We start from the raw sequence: 19,212 nt of genomic DNA, 5'->3' as shown, positions 1-19,212 counted from the left end.
CTATTTGGAACAGAGACACTAACTCCTGGATGAAAATCTCTCTCTCCCTCATCTGTCTGATATATCTGCCCATTTCCCCTCCCCTCCTCCCTACGTAGAACACTACTTTAGACCTGGTCAGAAGCACCGTAGTGCACTACGTAGGGAATAGGGAACCATTTGGAACAGAGACAGTAATTCCCCTGAACATCTTCCTCTTCCTCATCTGGTTTCTTGAACAGCCCTTCACTCCTCCCCTCTTCCTCCCCTCCTCCCTCTTCATTCTATTCTATCAGCCACACCACTAGCTCACCTCCACACAATACATTTACAAGTTAAAGACACACCTTGGAATAAATAACAAAGGAAAACTATTACTAGATGAAGTTGAGTGTTTTTTATTATTTCCCATCACCATAAATCATATTTAATCACTGAACAGTAGCAGACCTAACTTCATCTGTTCCTGACTCTGGATAGTGGATTAAAAAGACCATCAATCTCCAATGATATTAAAGTACTATTCTGAACATTACTGATATACTGAGTGGCAAGTCAAGATATCTGCTGGTTTTATTGTTTGGTCAACAGCACCACCTGCTGGACAGGTTTAATGTTGCTGGACTGAGCAGTATGGGAGGATGAAAGATGACACATTTAGGGCCGGTTTCCTGGACAGCTACATTGAACATACTGTTTAGTCCAGGACTAGGATTCATCTGTGTCTGGGAAACCAGACCATATAGTTTAGTAGAAAGGAAGTGATACCAGCTTGTAGTGGGCTGACTAGTCCTGAATTGTCCTTTAGTTCCTGGACCATTTTCCATGCAGCTCCAGGTGACAGAGAACACATCAATTAGGACCGAGCCAACAAGCTGATCAATGATACTGAGGAGAATTACATAGAGACAGAGAACCAACTGAGAAAACATATCAATGGTTCTGAATGACAACCAATATACATCAACACCAGACATCATGATTCATGGAAATGTACAATATTAAAACATTGCAATTACAAAAATATGAAAACATTGAATTTTAATTCATAACATCTTCTGAAGATCAAATCAGTTGAATCTTTGTAGATAAAACAGAGCAGAATGAATCATCACATCTGGGGACCTTCACCACCAGCATGACTAGTATCTATGTGGACCCTACTACAGTCTAACCAGCTCAGCTATAGACTACACCAGCATGACTAGTATCTATGTGGACCCTACTACAGTCTAACCAGCTCAGCTATAGACTACACCAGCATGACTAGTATCTATGTGGACCCTACTACAGTCTAACCAGCTCAGCTATAGACTACACCAGCATGACTAGTATCTATGTGGACCCTACTACAGTCTAACCAGCTCAGCTATAGACTACACTAGCATGACTAGTATCTATGTGGACCCTACTACAGTCTAACCAGCTCAGCTATAGACTACACTAGCATGACTAGTATCTATGTGGACCCTACTACAGTCTAACCAGCTCAGCTATAGACTACACCAGCATGACTAGTATCTATGTGGACCCTACTACAGTCTAACCAGCTCAGCTATAGACTACACCAGCATGACTAGTATCTATGTGGACCCTACTACAGTCTAACCAGCTCAGCTATAGACTACACCAGCATGACTAGTATCTATGTGGACCCTACTACAGTCTAACCAGCTCAGCTATAGACTACACCAGCATGACTAGTATCTATGTGGACCCTACTACAGTCTAACCAGCTCAGCTATAGACTACACCAGCATGACTAGTATCTATGTGGACCCTACTACAGTTTAACCAGCTCAGCTATAGACTACACCAGCATGACTAGTATCTATGTGGACCCTACTACAGTTTAACCAGCTCAGCTATAGACTACACCAGCATGACTAGTATCTATGTGGACCCTACTACAGTCTAACCAGCTCAGCTATAGACTACACCAGCATGACTAGTATCTATGTGGACCCTACTACAGTCTAACCAGCTCAGCTATAGACTACACCAACATGACTAGTATCTATGTGGACCCTACTACAGTCTAACCAGCTCAGCTATAGACTACACCAGCATGACTAGTATCTATGTGGACCCTACTACAGTCTAACCAGCTCAGCTATAGACTACACCAGCATGACTAGTATCTATGTGGACCCTACTACAGTCTAACCAGCTCAGCTATAGACTACACCAGCATGACTAGTATCTATGTGGACCCTACTACAGTCTAACCAGCTCAGCTATAGACTACACCAGCATGACTAGTATCTATGTGGACCCTACTACAGTCTAACCAGCTCAGCTATAGACTACACCAGCATGACTAGTATCTATGTGGACCCTACTACAGTCTAACCAGCTCAGCTATAGACTACACCAGCATGACTAGTATCTATGTGGACCCTACTACAGTCTAACCAGCTCAGCTATAGACTACGCCAGCATGACTAGTATCTATGTGGACCCTACTACAGTCTAACCAGCTCAGCTATAGACTACACCAGCATGACTAGTATCTATGTGGACCCTACTACAGTCTAACCAGCTCAGCTATAGACTACACCAACATGACTAGTATCTATGTGGACCCTACTACAGTCTAACCAGCTCAGCTATAGACTACACCAGCATGACTAGTATCTATGTGGACCCTACTACAGTCTAACCAGCTCAGCTATAGACTACACCAGCATGACTAGTATCTATGTGGACCCTACTACAGTCTAACCAGCTCAGCTATAGACTACACCAGCATGACTAGTATCTATGTGGACCCTACTACAGTCTAACCAGCTCAGCTATAGACTACACCAGCATGACTAGTATCTATGTGGACCCTACTACAGTTTAACCAGCTCAGCTATAGACTACACCAGCATGACTAGTATCTATGTGGACCCTACTACAGTCTAACCAGCTCAGCTATAGACTACACCAGCATGACTAGTATCTATGTGGACCCTACTACAGTCTAACCAGCTCAGCTATAGACTACACCAGCATGACTAGTATCTATGTGGACCCTACTACAGTCTAACCAGCTCAGCTATAGACTACACCAGCATGACTAGTATCTATGTGGACCCTACTACAGTCTAACCAGCTCAGCTATAGACTACGCCAGCATGACTAGTATCTATGTGGACCCTACTACAGTCTAACCAGCTCAGCTATAGACTACACCAGCATGACTAGTATCTATGTGGACCCTACTACAGTCTAACCAGCTCAGCTATAGACTACACCAACATGACTAGTATCTATGTGGACCCTACTACAGTCTAACCAGCTCAGCTATAGACTACGCCAGCATGACTAGTATCTATGTGGACCCTACTACAGTCTAACCATCTCAGCTATAGACTACACCAGCATGACTAGTATCTATGTGGTCCCTACTACAGTTTAACCAGCTCAGCTATAGACTACACCAGCATGACTAGTATCTATGTGGACCCTACTACAGTTTAACCAGCTCAGCTATAGACTACACCAGCATGACTAGTATCTATGTGGACCCTACTACAGTCTAACCAGCTCAGCTATAGACTACACCAGCATGACTAGTATCTATGTGGACCCTACTACAGTTTAACCAGCTCAGCTATAGACTACACCAGCATGACTAGTATCTATGTGGACCCTACTACAGTCTAACCAGCTCAGCTATAGACTACACCAGCATGACTAGTATCTATGTGGACCCTACTACAGTCTAACCAGCTCAGCTATAGACTACACCAGCATGACTAGTATCTATGTGGACCCTACTACAGTCTAACCAGCTCAGCTATAGACTACACCAGCATGACTAGTATCTATGTGGACCCTACTACAGTTTAACCAGCTCAGCTATAGACTACACCAGCATGACTAGTATCTATGTGGACCCTACTACAGTCTAACCAGCTCAGCTATAGACTACACCAGCATGACTAGTATCTATGTGGACCCTACTACAGTCTAACCAGCTCAGCTATAGACTATGCCAGCATGACTAGTATCTATGTGGACCCTACTACAGTCTAACCAGCTCAGCTATAGACTACGCCAGCATGACTAGTATCTATGTGGACCCTACTACAGTTTAACCAGCTCAGCAGTAACAGTGAGACCAAAACAAAATCCAATCCCAAACCCAGGATAGAGGGGCTGAGTGAATGTGGTCTGGACTCTGTGGAGGAGGGTCATTGTGTCAGAGACACTGTAGAAGGACAGAGTACCTGCCTTGTGATCCAGGTACACTCCTACTCTGGAGGACTGAGGGCCTGATACTTCAGTCTCAACATTATTGTGTCTGAAACAATAACCATCACTAGAGCACTTTAAACTCCAGGACTTGTTATTGTCTCCAAATACACCATCATTACCCTTCTCTGTTCTGCTGATGTCTTTATATGAGACTGCTGTAGCAACACCACCAGTCCTCTCCACCTCCCAGTAACAGCGTCCAGACAGACCCTCTCTACACAGAACCTGCCACCAGTTGGTGAATCTGTCTGGATGGTCAGGATATGGTTGGACTTGGTCTGTACCGGTCACCTTTCTGTTCCCTTCAGACAGAGAGAGGAGTGTGCCTGCTGTGTTTGGGTCCAGTGTGAGCTGACAGGAATCTGGGAGAAGAGCAGAGACCAACGAGGGGAGTCAGAACAATAAGTTAAGTCAGATACTGTATCTCCCCTGTCTTTGATTAGAGCACAGCAGAGATCAAATCAGAGAAATATGAGGAGTCAGATAGAGACCCAGTCTTTGATTAGATCTACTATTGCTATATATTTCTAGAGGGATTGTTAGGAGTGTCAGTAAAAAGAGACTGTTAGTTACTTCACAATAAAGAGACTCACATTGTAACAACTGTTCTCTGGTCTTGGGCTCTGGAGGCAGTACAACATCCACTATATTCACTACAGACACACAAACACATTGACAGAGAGAGGGAATGTTATCATCAGACCATATTCCACATGTATATGACTAGTAGGGAACTTTCAATGGTCTAAAGTTGATGTTCTTATTGTTTTCAACACACCTGTAGTGGAGATCTTGGTCCATTCTCCTTTAAGGAAGTCTTCTAGTTTCTCTCTCAGTTCAGACACAGTCTGACTCACATCTCCAAAGTACTGAAGAGGACGGACAACGATGCTGGGTAAGTCTGAAGATACACTGATACTGGAGAGAGACTGATACCTCTGGAGAGAGAGAGAGAGAGAGACTGATACCTCTGGAGAGAGAGAGAGAGACACTGATAACTCTGGAGAGAGAGAGAGAGAGAGAGAGAGAGAGACTGATACCTCTGGAGAGAGAGAGAGAGAGAGGGACGGACAGAGAGACATTTCCCATGAAGTTAATTTCATATCACATGTAACAAGACAGTTTAGTTACCTGGAGGAAATGGATGTGATCCTCTGTGTGTGAGAGCTGCTCCAGCTCAGTGCTTCTCTTCCTCAGCTCAGCGATCTCCTGCTTCAGTTGCTCCAGGAGTCCTTCAGCTTGACTCACTTGAGCCTTCTCTTGGGCTCTGATCAGCTCCTTCACCTCAGAGCTCCTTCTCTCAATGGAGCGGATCAGCTCAGTAAAGATTTGATCACTGTCCTCCACTGCTGACTGTGCAGAGCGCTGGAGAGAGAGAGAGAGAGAGAGAGAGACAGAGAGAGAGAGAGAGAGAGAGACAGAACAGAGCAGAATTAGGCCGATACCCACTAATTATCAAAAAAAAAAAAAAAGAATTACTTACGGAGAGAGAGAGAGGGGGACGGACAGAGAGAGAGAGAGGGGGACGGACAGAGAGAGAGAGAGGGGGACGGACAGAGAGAGAGAGAGGGGCGGACGGACAGAGAGAGAGAGAGGGGCGGACAGAGAGAGAGGGGACGGACAGAGAGACAGAGTGACCGACGGACAGAGAGAGAGAGAGAGGGGAGGACATAGAGAGAGAGAGGGGCGGACAGAGAGAGACAGAGAGAGAGAGGGGCGGACAGAGAGAGAGAGAGAGAGAGAGAGGGGCGGAGAGAGAGAGAGGGGCGGACAGAGAGAGAGAGAGAGAGAGAGGGGCGGAGAGAGAGAGAGGGGGACGGACAGAGAGAGAGAGAGGGGGACGGACAGAGAGAGAGAGAGGGGGACGGACAGAGAGAGAGAGAGGGGGACGGACAGAGAGAGAGAGGGGCGGACAGAGAGAGAGAGAGGGGCGGACAGAGAGAGAGGGGGACGGACAGAAAGACAGAGTGACCGACGGACAGAGAGAGAGAGAGAGGGGAGGACATAGAGAGAGAGAGGGGCGGACAGAGAGAGACAGAGAGAGAGAGGGGCGGACAGAGAGAGAGAGAGAGAGAGAGGGGCGGAGAGAGAGAGAGGGGCGGACAGAGAGAGAGAGAGAGAGGATTTGGCTAAAAATACTTGAATCAGTCATAGAGCCCATTGCCCTTTATGGTTGTGAGGTCTGGGGTCCGCTCACCAACCAAGACTTCACAAAATGGGACAAACACCAAATTGAGACTCTGCACGCAGAATTCTGCAAAAATATCCTCCGTGTACAACGTAGAACAGCAAATAATGCATGCAGAGCAGAATTAGGCCGATACCCACTAATTATCAAAATCCAGAAAAGAGCTGTTAAATTCTATAACCACCTAAAAGGAAGCGATTCCCAAACCTTCCACAACAAAGCCGTCACCTACAGAGAGATGAACCTGGAGAAGAGTCCCCTAAGCAAGCTGGTCCTGGGGCTCTGTTCACAAACACACCCTACAGAGCCCCAGGACAGCAGCACAATTAGACCCAACCAAATCATGAGAAAACAAAAAGATAATTACTTGACACATTGGAAAGAATTAACAAAAAAACAGAGCAAACTAGAATGCTATTTGGCCCTACACAGAGAGTACACAGCGGCAGAATACCTGACCACTGCGACTGACCCAAAATTAAGGGAAGCTTTGACTATGTACAGACTCAGCGAGCATAGCCTTGCTATTGAGAAAGGCCGCCGTAGGCAGACATGGCTCTCAAGAGAAGACAGGCTATGTGCTCACTGCCCACAAAATGAGGTGGAAACTGAGCTGCACTTCCTAACCTCCTGCCCAATGTATGACCATATTAGAGAGACATATTTCCCTCAGATTACACAGATCCACAAAGAATTCGAAAACAAATCCAATTTTGAAAAACTCCCATATCTACTGGGTGAAATTCCACAGTGTGCCATCAGAGCAGCAAGATTTGTGACCTGTTGCCACGAGAAAAGGGCAACCAGTGAAGAACACGCACCATTGTAAATACAACACATATCTATGCTTATTTATTTTATCTTGTGTCCTTAACCATTTGTACATTGTAAAAACACTGTATATATATATAATATGACATTTGTGATGTCTTTATTGTTTTGAAACTTCTGTATGTGTGATGTCTACTGTTAATTTTTATTGTTTATTTCACTTTATATATTATCTACCTTACTTGCCTTGGCAATGTTAACACATGTTACCCATGCCATTAAAACCCCTTGAATTGAATTGAGACAGAGAGACGAGGGCAACCAGTGAGGAACAAACACCATTGTAAATACAACCCATATCTATGCTTATTTATTTTATCTTGTGTCCTTACCATTTGTACCTTGTAAAAACACTGTATATATATATATATAATATGACATTTGTAATGTCTTTATTGTTTTGAAACTTCTGTATGTGTGATGTCTACTGTTAATTTTTATTGTTTACCTTACTTGCTTTGGCAATGTTAACACATGTTTCCCATGCCAATAAAGCCCTTTGAATTGAATTGAGACAGAGAGAGACAGAGAGAGACAGTAGCCTCTCTGCACCTCATTGAGTCAGACCAGGCCTTGTCCAGAACACCTCTGGACAGACAGGTACAGGACACCTCTTGGTCCTGCTCTACTCTCCCCCCTCCTGGACAGACAGGTACAGAACACCTCTTGGTCCTGCTCTACTCTCCTCCCTCCTGGACAGACAGGTACAGAACACCTCTTGGTCCTGCTCTACTCTCCTCCCTCCTGGACAGACAGGTACAGAACACCTCTTGGTCCTGCTCTACTCTCCCCCTCCTGGACAGACAGGTACAGAACACCTCTTGGTCCTGCTCTACTCTCCTCCCTCCTGGACAGACAGGTACAGAACACCTCTTGGTCCTGCTCTACTCTCCTCCCTCCTGGACAGACAGGTACAGAACACCTCTTGGTCCTGCTCTACTCTCCCCCTCCTGGACAGACAGGTACAGGACACCTCTTGGTCCTGCTCTACTCTCCCCCCTCCTGGACAGACAGGTACAGAACACCTCTTGGTCCTGCTCTACTCTCCTCCCTCCTGGACAGACAGGTACAGAACACCTCTTGGTCCTGCTCTACTCTCCTCCCTCCTGGACAGACAGGTACAGAACACCTCTTGGTCCTGCTCTACTCTCCTCCCTCCTGGACAGACAGGTACAGAACACCTCTTGGTATATCATATATATCTCATATCATCATTCAGAACTTTAAGCATATCTTTGGGAGGACGTCCAGCCTGTTTGACAAAGATAAACAAAGATTTTTTGCATTTTTTTGCTGACAAAATAATCAAATGTAATGTTTTTTACCAAAAACTCTACATGGAAAGCAGAAAGCTGTGATCAATTAAATACAACGTTAATATCTAGTTATCTGTGTCATTTATAGCCTGGCACAGATAGTAAAACTACATTAAATACAACGTTAACTAGATATTATCTGTGGCATTTATAGCCTGGCACAGATAGTAAAACTACTGTAGCGACCCGCACAGACAGCTGTGTGTTATGTGTTCGGCTAGTAGCTGGTTGTGTTGTACTTACCAGTTCCCAGTGTTCGCGGGGTCCGACATGCCAATCAACCTGCTATCTGCCAATCACAGGAATGCCTGGGATGTTCTGATGCCGGGCATCCTGGTGGTTGGCGGAGTGGCGTGGAGGGGGCGGGGCATTGGAAGTTAAGCTTCAGCCTTTGTTCTCTCTCTGACGTCTGGGCTTCACAAGAGAAGGTCCCGATTGGCTTGTGGGGTATCTTTCATTTATTTGGCGTGAGCTCAGGCCAAACAGTAGCCTGTGTAAAGTTGCTAATAAACCGTCAATTCGTAACTCAATCCTCTGTCTGGACAATTGTTCCTTTATGATCGAGTCAGGTCATTACACTACAGTAAATACAGCGTTAACTAGATATCATCGCCACATAACTTATGTCGAATTTAAAAGACACCGTTACCGTTAGTAACGTCTGTTACACTGTAACTTACAGGCAGCCTCACATAAAAACCTATTGGTTAACAAAGCTTTGATTATGACCAAAGTCTATAGTAGTGCAAACTCTCTCTCTCTATTCTAACTTACCACACATTCACATCACTGCCTCGACATGAATGTGTCCTGTCAGAGCCGTTTCCTGTCCGTTAACTGTTAACAGTCTCGAGCCACAGTTTAACCAATGAGCTACAAGGAGGACTGACAGTCACGAGCGGTGCAGCAGCCTCTGCAGCAGCAGCCTCCCCCGGGTCCTAGTGCCCGCCCGGTAAGACGGTTAAGATGCGATGGAACGGTTGACGGAGAGAAAATAAATCACAGAGAAAATATATTGACTGATATATTGAATTGTTTAGGGAAGCTTTAGCTTTGGCTTTAATACATTCTGAAAATACTTGAAAATAAAAATAATAGTAGCCCTCTTCAGGAACAACAAAACCCTCACAGACCAACTTCTTCTTCTATGATATAATGGAGGTCCTCAAATCTTATTTTGGGGATATGGAGGCGTCTCGTGTGGCCAATAGCCTGGGGAAACGCATAGCGCCAAATTCAAATAATACGCGATAAAACTCAAACTTTCATTAAATCACACATGCAGGGTACTCAATTAAAGCTACACTCGTTATGAATCCAGCCATTATGTCAGATTTTAAAAATGCTTTTCGGCGAAAGCATGAGAAGCTATTATCTGATAGCATGCACCCCCCTGAACCACCTGAAGGAGATGTAAACAAATGAATTAGCGTCGCCGGAGCTACACAAAACGCTGAAATTAAATATAAAACATGCATTACCTTTGACGAGCTTCTTTGTTGACACTCCAATATGTCCCATAAACATCACAATTGGTCCTTTTTTTCGATTAATTCCTTCCATGTTTACCCAAAATGTCCATTTATTAAGCCCGTTTTGATCCAGAAAAAAAACAGCTTTCCAAAACGCAACGTCATGACAAAACATTTCAAAAGTTGCTTAAAACTATGCCAAAATACTTCAAACTACTTTTGTAATCCAACTTTAGGTATTTTTAAACGTTAATAATCGATCAAATTGTTGACGGGGCGATCTGTATTCAATAACAGCAAGTCAACAATACATGCACGGTTTTCTCTCTTCCATAACATAATCCACAGTGTCACCTCTGCCTCTTCTTCGTTTCACCAATGATTAACTTCAACCCAAAGACTGGTGACATCCTGTGGAAGTTGTAGGAACTGTAAACTGGGCGCTATCTAATTTCCCTTGACAAAGACAATTCAGGGAACTGCCAGAGGGATTTTTGTTTTTCTGAACAGTTTTTCCTTGGGTTTTTGCCTGCTACATAAGTTCTGTTATAGTCACAGACATGATTGAACCAGTTTTAGAAACTTCAGAGTGTTTTCTATCCACACATACTAATCATATGCATATACTATAGTCCTGGCATGAGTAGCAGGAAGTTGAACAACAAAACCCACGTGCTTTTTATCAAAAGGTAGAAATGCTGCACCCTATCCTTTAAGAGGTGTGGTCCACAAACCAACGTTAAAGGTGCATGGCGCCACCTACTGTTCTGGAGTGTGTTCAATCACGGTTTACACCTCTAAATCCTCCAACCAAACTCAGAACTTCTGAGAAAATAAAAGAGTCCTACTAACTTCTAATAGACCCTCCCCCATCCCCCAAATCACTTCCAAGTGTAATGTTTACTGTTCATTTCTGATTGTTTATTTTACTTTTGTCTATTTCACTTGTTTTGGCAATGAAACATATATTTCCATGCCAAAAAAGACCTTTAAATTGAATTGAGAGAGAGACAGTTCCATTTTAATGTATAGGGGACATGAGTCAGTCATGGTTACTCATGGTTATGTGATGAGGCAGGCCAGTTGGTTACATGAACCAGTCTATTCTCTGAAAGGGGCCCAGACAGCCTGTTCCCAACAGTGGGGTCAGTGGGATTGGATAGGGGCCCCCCTCTCTCTCTCTCTCTCTCTGACTGGAGGAGAGAAGTGAAATGGTGTGTCTCCTCTGGTCAACAATACTCACCTTGAAAGACTCCACAGCCTGTTGGAGCTCCTTCAGCTCCTTCTCTCTCTCCTGGAATCTCTGCTGGACCTTCTGCTGACTCATTCCCAGCTGTCTCTGTGGAGAATCACTCTTCAATGAGCTATCAAGCTTTATTAGTCCAGTAGATCAATAGTATAGTAATGTGACATAGGACCCATAGAGAGGAAGGTCTACAATCCTGAGGAAGTCCCTTTACAATATGATATTATGTTGCTATGTGAATGATTATAGTTTTTATGGTAGGCCTACATGTATCAAAGAGTTGAGACTGAACTTTGGACTCATAAAAGGCCATTCAGAATGATAATAGTGATTGACTTTAGAAAATGGTGATACATTTGGAGAATCTGGGTTGACATATCTATATACTCAAGGTTTGTGTTCATATTTGTGGATCCATTTCATATTGTATATAATATAATGATCTCATATTCAAACAGATTTAGTTCCTACTGTATCTTTAATTCTTAGTTTATCAGACAGCCACCAACAAGTTGTTCTGGTCTTACCTGTTTCTCAGTCCTCTCTGCTGCAGCTGACACTGTATCATGGCCTTTATGTTCATCCATCACACACAGATAACAGATACACTGCTGATCGGTACGACAGTAAACCTCCAGCAGTTTGTCATGATGAGAGCAGATCTTCTCCTGTAGTTGTGCGGTGGCTTTGACCAGCTTGTGCTTCTTGAAAGCAGAAAATTCATAGTGAGGTTGGAGGTGAGTCTCACAGTAAGAGGCCAGACACACCAGACAGGACATGAGGGCTTTCTGCTTTCTGGTCCCAGTGCAGAAATCACACGCCACATCTCCAGGTCCAGCCATAGCACAGAGCAGGAGGGGGAGCAGCCTGGAGTCCTGTCTTCCTCAGTTTCTCCACCACCTCAGCCAACATGTTATTTTTCATCAGCGTAGGCCTTGAAGTGAAGGTCTGTCTGCACTGAGGACAGCTATAGACCCCTTTCAGATCATCCTGATCCCAGCAGCCCTCAATACAGCTCCTACAGTAACTGTGTCCACAGGGAATAACCACCGGCTCCTTCAGTAGATCCAGACAGACAGAACAACAGAACTGGTCCTGGTCCAGCAGAACTCCCTGTTGAGCCATTTGGACGGTTGTTCACTCTCACACAGACAGATGACAGAGAGACTCAGATCAGTTTCGTTTCCTCAGATGAGAGTTTGTGAAGGGGAGGGACTTCCTGGTTCTGCCAGAGGGGTGGGGTTAGAAGGAGGGAGGGGTTAGAGGAATGGAGGAAGAGAGAGAGGCAAAGTTGAGAAGGAGACAATATTTTAGTTCCTAGGTTAGGACCCTTAATATGGAATAAATTAAATAGAGTGGTTAGAATATATAAAGGGTAACAGTTTCTATGAAGTACATATCTATAATGCTTTTAATGAATGTTGTAAAGTCTTAAACTGATGTGCTGTGACACTAACTATAAGCGTCCATAATAACTCATACGTGGTTGTAAAAGTGTACAATGTGTTGTAGATAATTAGCCACAATGGGGGGAGGGGGGACTTGAAATGGATACAATGTACTGTAGGTGAAATGAATACTGTATGTACAGACTGATCATTGAGAATGTGTCAGGATTTGGCCAGGGTTGTTCCGGGTTTTGGTCAGTAGATGCCCCCATTGTGCTTTTTGTCCCTATGTTTTTCCCTTGATCCCCATTATTATTTGCACCTGTGTCTCGTTTCCCCTGATTGTATTTAAACCCTTTGTTTCCCTCAGTTCTGTGCTCTGTGTTTGTATGTTAGCACCCTGCCCTAGTGTTCTGTGTGCTCTTGTCGATTCCGGGTGACGTTCTTGTGGTATTCTGTTTTTTGTTTTTGTTTATTTTTGGTGAGTTTCTTTTGAGGTCTTTTTGTGTTTTCCCTACCACCTTTTGGATTTGCCATTTTTTGTATTTTAGGATTTTTTTCTTTATTAAATACACCGTCTTAAGTACTGCTGTGTCTGCCTCATCTTCTGGGTTCTGCTGTCTATTCGTGGCTCAGTTGGTTAAGTGACTGTTTCTCACTCCGGAGACCCAGGTTCGTAACCGGGTCCTGACAGAATGATGTGACACTTTACATTACAGTGTGTTTATTGGTGTGTAATTGGTCCTGGTGGTACAGTGGTGTAACAGGTACTGTGATGCCTCATTCCTCCACTGTACCAGCAGCAGTAACCCAAACCAGTAATAAGGCTACTGTCATGGAAAGAGGTACAGGAAATATAAAGGATCTATACATCTATGATATACTGTATGTAATGATATGTCTACTAGATGGTGTCCTATACTGTATGTAATGATATGTCTTCTAGATGATGTTCTATACTGTATGTAATGATATGTCTACTAGATGGTGTTCAATACTGTATGTAATGATATGTCTACTAGATGGTGTTCTATACTGTATGTAATGATATGTCTTCTAGATGATGTTCTATACTGTATGTAATGATATGTCTTCTAGATGGTGTTCTATACTGTATGTAATGATATGTCTTCTAGATGGTGTTCTATACTGTATGTAATGATATGTCTTCTAGATGGTGTTCTATACTGTATGTAATGATATGTCTTCTAGATGATGTTCTATACTGTATGTAATGATATGTCTTCTAGACGGTGTTCTATACTGTATGTAATGATATGTCTTCTAGATGGTGTTCTATACTGTATGTAATGATATGTCTACTAGATGGTGTTCTATACTGTATGTAATGATATGTCTTCTAGATGATGTTCTATACTGTATGTAATGATATGTCTTCTAGATGGTGTTCTATACTCTATGTAATGATATGTCTCTGTCTTCTAGATAGTGTTCAACCGTTCGCTGCCTGCACCCGACACCCGACTAGCATCACCACCCTGGATGGTTCCGACCTAGAATATGTGGACATCTATAAGTGCCTAGGTGTCTGGCTAGACTGAAAACTTTCCTTCCAGACTCATATCAAACATCTCCAATCCAAAATCAAATCTAGAATCGGCTTTCTATTTCGCAACAAAGCCTCCTTCACTCACGCCGCCAAACTGACTATCCTACCAATCCTCGACTTCGGCGATGTCATCTACAAAATGGCTTCCAATACTCTACTCAGCAAACTGATACAGTTTATCATAGTGCCATCCGTTTTGTTACTAAAGCACCCTATACCACCCACTACTGCGACTTGTATGCTCTTGTTGGTTGGCCCTTGCTTCATTCTCGGCAACACCCATCCGTAGCACGCGCTCCAGCAGGTGTATCTCACTGATCATCCCTAAAGCCAACACCTCATTTGGCTGCCTTTCCTTCCAGTTCTCTGCTGCCTGTGACTGGAACTTTTATCTCACTCACCAACTTTAAACATCTGCTATCTGAGCAGCTAACCGATCGCTGCAGCTGTACATAGTACATCGGTAAATAGCCCACCCAATTTACCTACCTCATCCCCATACTGTTTTTGTTTATTTACTTTTCTGCTCTTTTGCACACAAGTATCTCTACCTGTACATGACCATCTGATCATTTATCACTCCAGTGTTAATCTGCTAAATTGTAATTATTCGCCTACCTCCTCATGCCTTTTGCACACAATGTATATAGACTCTCTTTTTTTCTACTGTATTATTGACTTGTTAATTGTTTACTCCATGTGTAACTCTGTGTTGTCTGTTCACACTGCTATGATTTATCTTGGCCAGGTTGCAGTTGTAAATGAGAACTTGTTCTCAACTAGCCTACCTGGTTAAATAAAGGTGAAATAAAAATAAAAAGACAATAACAGTGAGCACGTCTGGGACCTGTTGGACCGGAGGGTTTGCAGATGCCTTGGTGGAAGAGTGGGGTAACATCTCACAGCAAGAACTGGAAAATCTGGTGCAGTCCATGAGGAGTAGATGCACTGCAGTACTTAATGCAGCTGGTGGCCACACCAGATACTGACCGTTACTTTTGATTTTGACCCCCCCTTTGTTCAGGGACACATTATTCCATTTCTGTTACTCACATGTCTTTGGAACTTGTTCAGTTTATGTCTCAGTTGTTGAATCTTGTTCTGTTCATACAAATATTTACACATGATTTGTGTTTCTATATTTTGGCCGGGTATGGTTCCCAATCAGGGACAGCTGTCTATCGTTGTCTCTGATTGGGCATCATACTTAGGCAGCCCTTTTCCCTCCTTCTGTGTGGGATCTTGTTCTTTGTTTGTGTGCAGGTAGTTGAAGAAAGCTATTCGGTCGTTGGTTTCTTTATTGTTTTGTTTTTTTCTGAAGTTTCACTTCGATAATAAATGATGTGGAACTCAAAGAACGCTGCGCCTCGGTCTCATCCTTCTGACGACACCCGTTACAATTTCTAGCTGGGCAGACATTTTACGAACTGACATGTTGGAAAGGTGGCATCCTACGACAGCACCACGTTGAAAGTCACTGTGCTCTTCAGTAAGGCCGTTGTACTGCCAGGGTTTGGAGATTGCATGACTAGGTGCTCGGTGTTATACACGACAGGAATGGGTGTAGCTGAAATAGTCAAATCTACTCAATTGAAGGGGTGTCCACATACTGCTGTATATATAGTGTATCTGTAAAGGGTGTCCACATACTGCTGTATATATAGTGTATCTGTAAGGGGTGTCCACATACTGCTGTATATATAGTGTATCTGTAAGGGGTGTCCACATACTGCTGTATATATAGTGTATCTGTAAGGGGTGTCCACATACTGCTGCATATATAGTGTATCTGTAAGGGGTGTCCACATACTGCTGTATATATAGTGTATCTGTAAGGGGTGTCCACATACTGCTGTATATATAGTGTATCTGTAAGGGGTGTCCACATACTGCTGTATATATAGTGTATCTGTAAGGGGTGTCCACATACTGCTGTATATATAGTGTATCTGTAAGGGGTGTCCACATACTGCTGTATATATAGTGTATCTGTAAGGGGTGTCCACATACTGCTGTATATATAGTGTATCTGTAAGGGGTGTCCACATACTGCTGTATATATAGTGTATCTGTAAGGGGTGTCCACATACTGCTGTATATATAGTGTATCTGTAAGGGGTGTCCACATACTGCTGTATATATAGTGTATCTGTAAGGGGTGTCCACATACTGCTGTATATATAGTGTATCTGTAAGGGGTGTCCACATACTGCTGTATATATAGTGTATCTGTAAGGGGTGTCCACATACTGCTGTATATATAGTGTATCTGTAAGGTCCTTCCGTGGAATTCAAACACAGATTCAACCACAAAGGTCAAAGGCACTGCATCTCAGTACAAGAGGTGTCACTACAGTCCCTGGTTTGAATCCAGGCTGTATCACAACCGGCCGTGATTGGGAGTCCCATAGGGTGGAGCACAATTGTCCCAGCGTTGTCCGGGGTAGGCCGTCATTGTAAATAAGAATTTGTTCTTAACTGACTTGTCAAGTTAAAAAAAGGTTAGAACACTTAAGAGTTTAATGGATGTGATTGGAGAATGCAAATTAATTACTTAAAATCATACAATGTGATTTTCTTGATCTTTGTTTTAGATTCCGTCTCTCACAGTTGAAGTGTACCTATGATAAAAATTACAGACCTCTACATGCTTTGTAAGTAGGAAAACCTGCAAAATCTGCAGTGTATCAAATAATTGTTCTCCCCACTGTAGGTGCCCCTATTGAAATCAAATCAGACATCAACAGCATCATCCTGGAAACCCTAGACCCACTCCAATTCACATACCGCCCCAACAGATCCACAGATGACGCAATCCCAATGGCACTCTACACTGCCCTTTCCCACCTGGACAACAGGATCAGTTACATGAGAATGCTAAGCTAAGCTAAGGAGCCTGGGACTAAACACCTCCCTCTGCAACTGGATCATGGACTTCCTGATGGGCAGCAATGGTGGACAAAATGATATGTAGATTAGACATGCTATGTTGAGTTAACCTTAGAGAATTGTCTCTTGTTATGTGCTCGTATTACTTCGCTGATTCAGGCTTGTCTTTGTGTGACTCAGTCACAAGGCCGTACAGCTCAGAGCCGTTTGGGTTACGACCGCAGGGTGTGACACATCCCGTTTCAGTTCTATCTGAAGGAAGTCATCTCTATAGAAACGGGCAGGAAGTAACAGAGAAGAGTGTGCAATCTGAACAGACAAGCTTTTCTATACTCAGTTTCTACACACTAACTGTCACATAGAGGAGAGGAAGTAGTTTCTAGAAAAGGATTCGGATCGGTTAACTACTCCATTGTTGTAAATCTTATAATTAATTGTTTGAAAGAATCTGAAGCCTAAGGGGTGCGTGCTCAGTCCCCTCCTGTACTCCCTGTTCACCCACAACTGCGTGGCACGACTCCAACACCATCATTGAGTTTGCTGTTTGCAGTGTTTTGTACACTGCTGCTACAAACTGTTTATTATCTATGCAAAGTCACTTCCCCCCCCTACCTACATGTACAAACCAACCTAACAAACCTAAACCCTGCACATTGACTCCTACCATATCTGTTATTTTATCATGTTAAACCAACCTAACGAACCTAAACCCCTGCACATTGACTCCTACCATATCTGTTATTTTATCATGTTAAACTAACCTAACGAACCTAAACCCCTGCACATTGACTGCTACCATATCTGTTATTTTATCATGTTAAACCAACCTAACGAACCTAAACCCCTGCACATTGACTCCTACCATATTTTATCATGTTACCTTGTTCTTATTTTTTTACATTACTTAATTTAGTAAATATTTTCTTAACTCTATTTTCTTAAAACTGAATTGTTGGTTAAGGGCTTGTAAGTAGATTGTAAGTAGATATTTCATTAGTTTTGAGGAGGCATTGAATAGTTGCTACATATATTTTATATATATATATTCTTTCCATGTTTTTTTAATTTCATATTTTGATATTTTTTATTTTATAATAAAAAAAAATGTAAAAACACTTTTTTGGTTAGTACATGGTTCCATATGTGTTATTTTTGATGTCTTCACTGTTATTCTACAATGTAGAAAATAGTCCTTATAAAGTAAACTCCTGGAATGACTAGGGTGTGTACAATCTGTTGACTGGTACTGTATGAACACTAGTATTCACACATTACTCAGTCAGCAATGTCTGGTTGATCCATTTGATATGTCATGAGCACGTACTGTAGTTAGGATACGGTCCTAGTATTGACTGGATCAGGGGTATCTATGATTGGACCAGTCAGAAATAGAGTTATTGGTATGATATACTGGAGTGTATGTGTTTGTCCCAGGAGAATCTGCGGCCCCAGTTCGAAGCCAAGTACTCCCGAGTAGAGAGAGTAAACCCCATCTCTGGCAAGCCGGAGCCCTTCCAGCCCTTCACTGACAAACTCAGCAGACTCATGGTCTCTGTGTCTGGCATCTTCTTCATGGTAATGTTAGAGTTGCGTAAATTCGAATCTGGTATCAGGATAAATATAACAATGAGTCACCGATTTTATACTATGTATTTTTTATTAGCTAAGTCATAAATGGCAAATGCAACGTTCGTATATACAGGCTCACTGTAATACCACGCAGGGCAGAACAGAGAACTGACAGGATGTACGTAAACATTGTTCTGATACACATTATGATAGACGGAGTTCCAACCCGTCTGTTGGCCTATCACAGTAGAGACTGGGCGTGGTTTAAACTTGCCCAGCCTATCGCAGGCGCTCAGGCGGGTCCGCGCCTCTTGGCGCTTCTTCCTCCCTCCGTCGATGTATAGATCCTGACTGTTCAACCAACATCAGATAATATTTAATCATATATATGCTAATGGTTATAATGTAAAATACAGAATCCAACAAAGGTCAGGCAAGAGAGAACAATAAGGGTGAACAGAAATACAGAAACCCGCGATGGACCAAACCAAAATATACAACACTTTTACAATCAAG

General features: G+C 43.0%; 1 pseudogene; it reads right to left on the bottom strand.

Moving 5' to 3' along the window:
- Positions 1-459: 459 nt before the first annotated feature.
- LOC135532783 (tripartite motif-containing protein 16-like) lies at positions 460-12,470 on the bottom strand (annotated as a pseudogene).
- Between the last annotated feature and the right edge of the window lie 6,742 nt (positions 12,471-19,212).

The sequence above is a fragment of the Oncorhynchus masou genome, unplaced genomic scaffold (assembly GCF_036934945.1).
Source record: "Oncorhynchus masou masou isolate Uvic2021 unplaced genomic scaffold, UVic_Omas_1.1 unplaced_scaffold_2022, whole genome shotgun sequence".
Lineage (NCBI taxonomy): Eukaryota > Metazoa > Chordata > Actinopteri > Salmoniformes > Salmonidae > Oncorhynchus > Oncorhynchus masou.
This window is presented reverse-complemented; position numbering and strand designations above follow the sequence as displayed.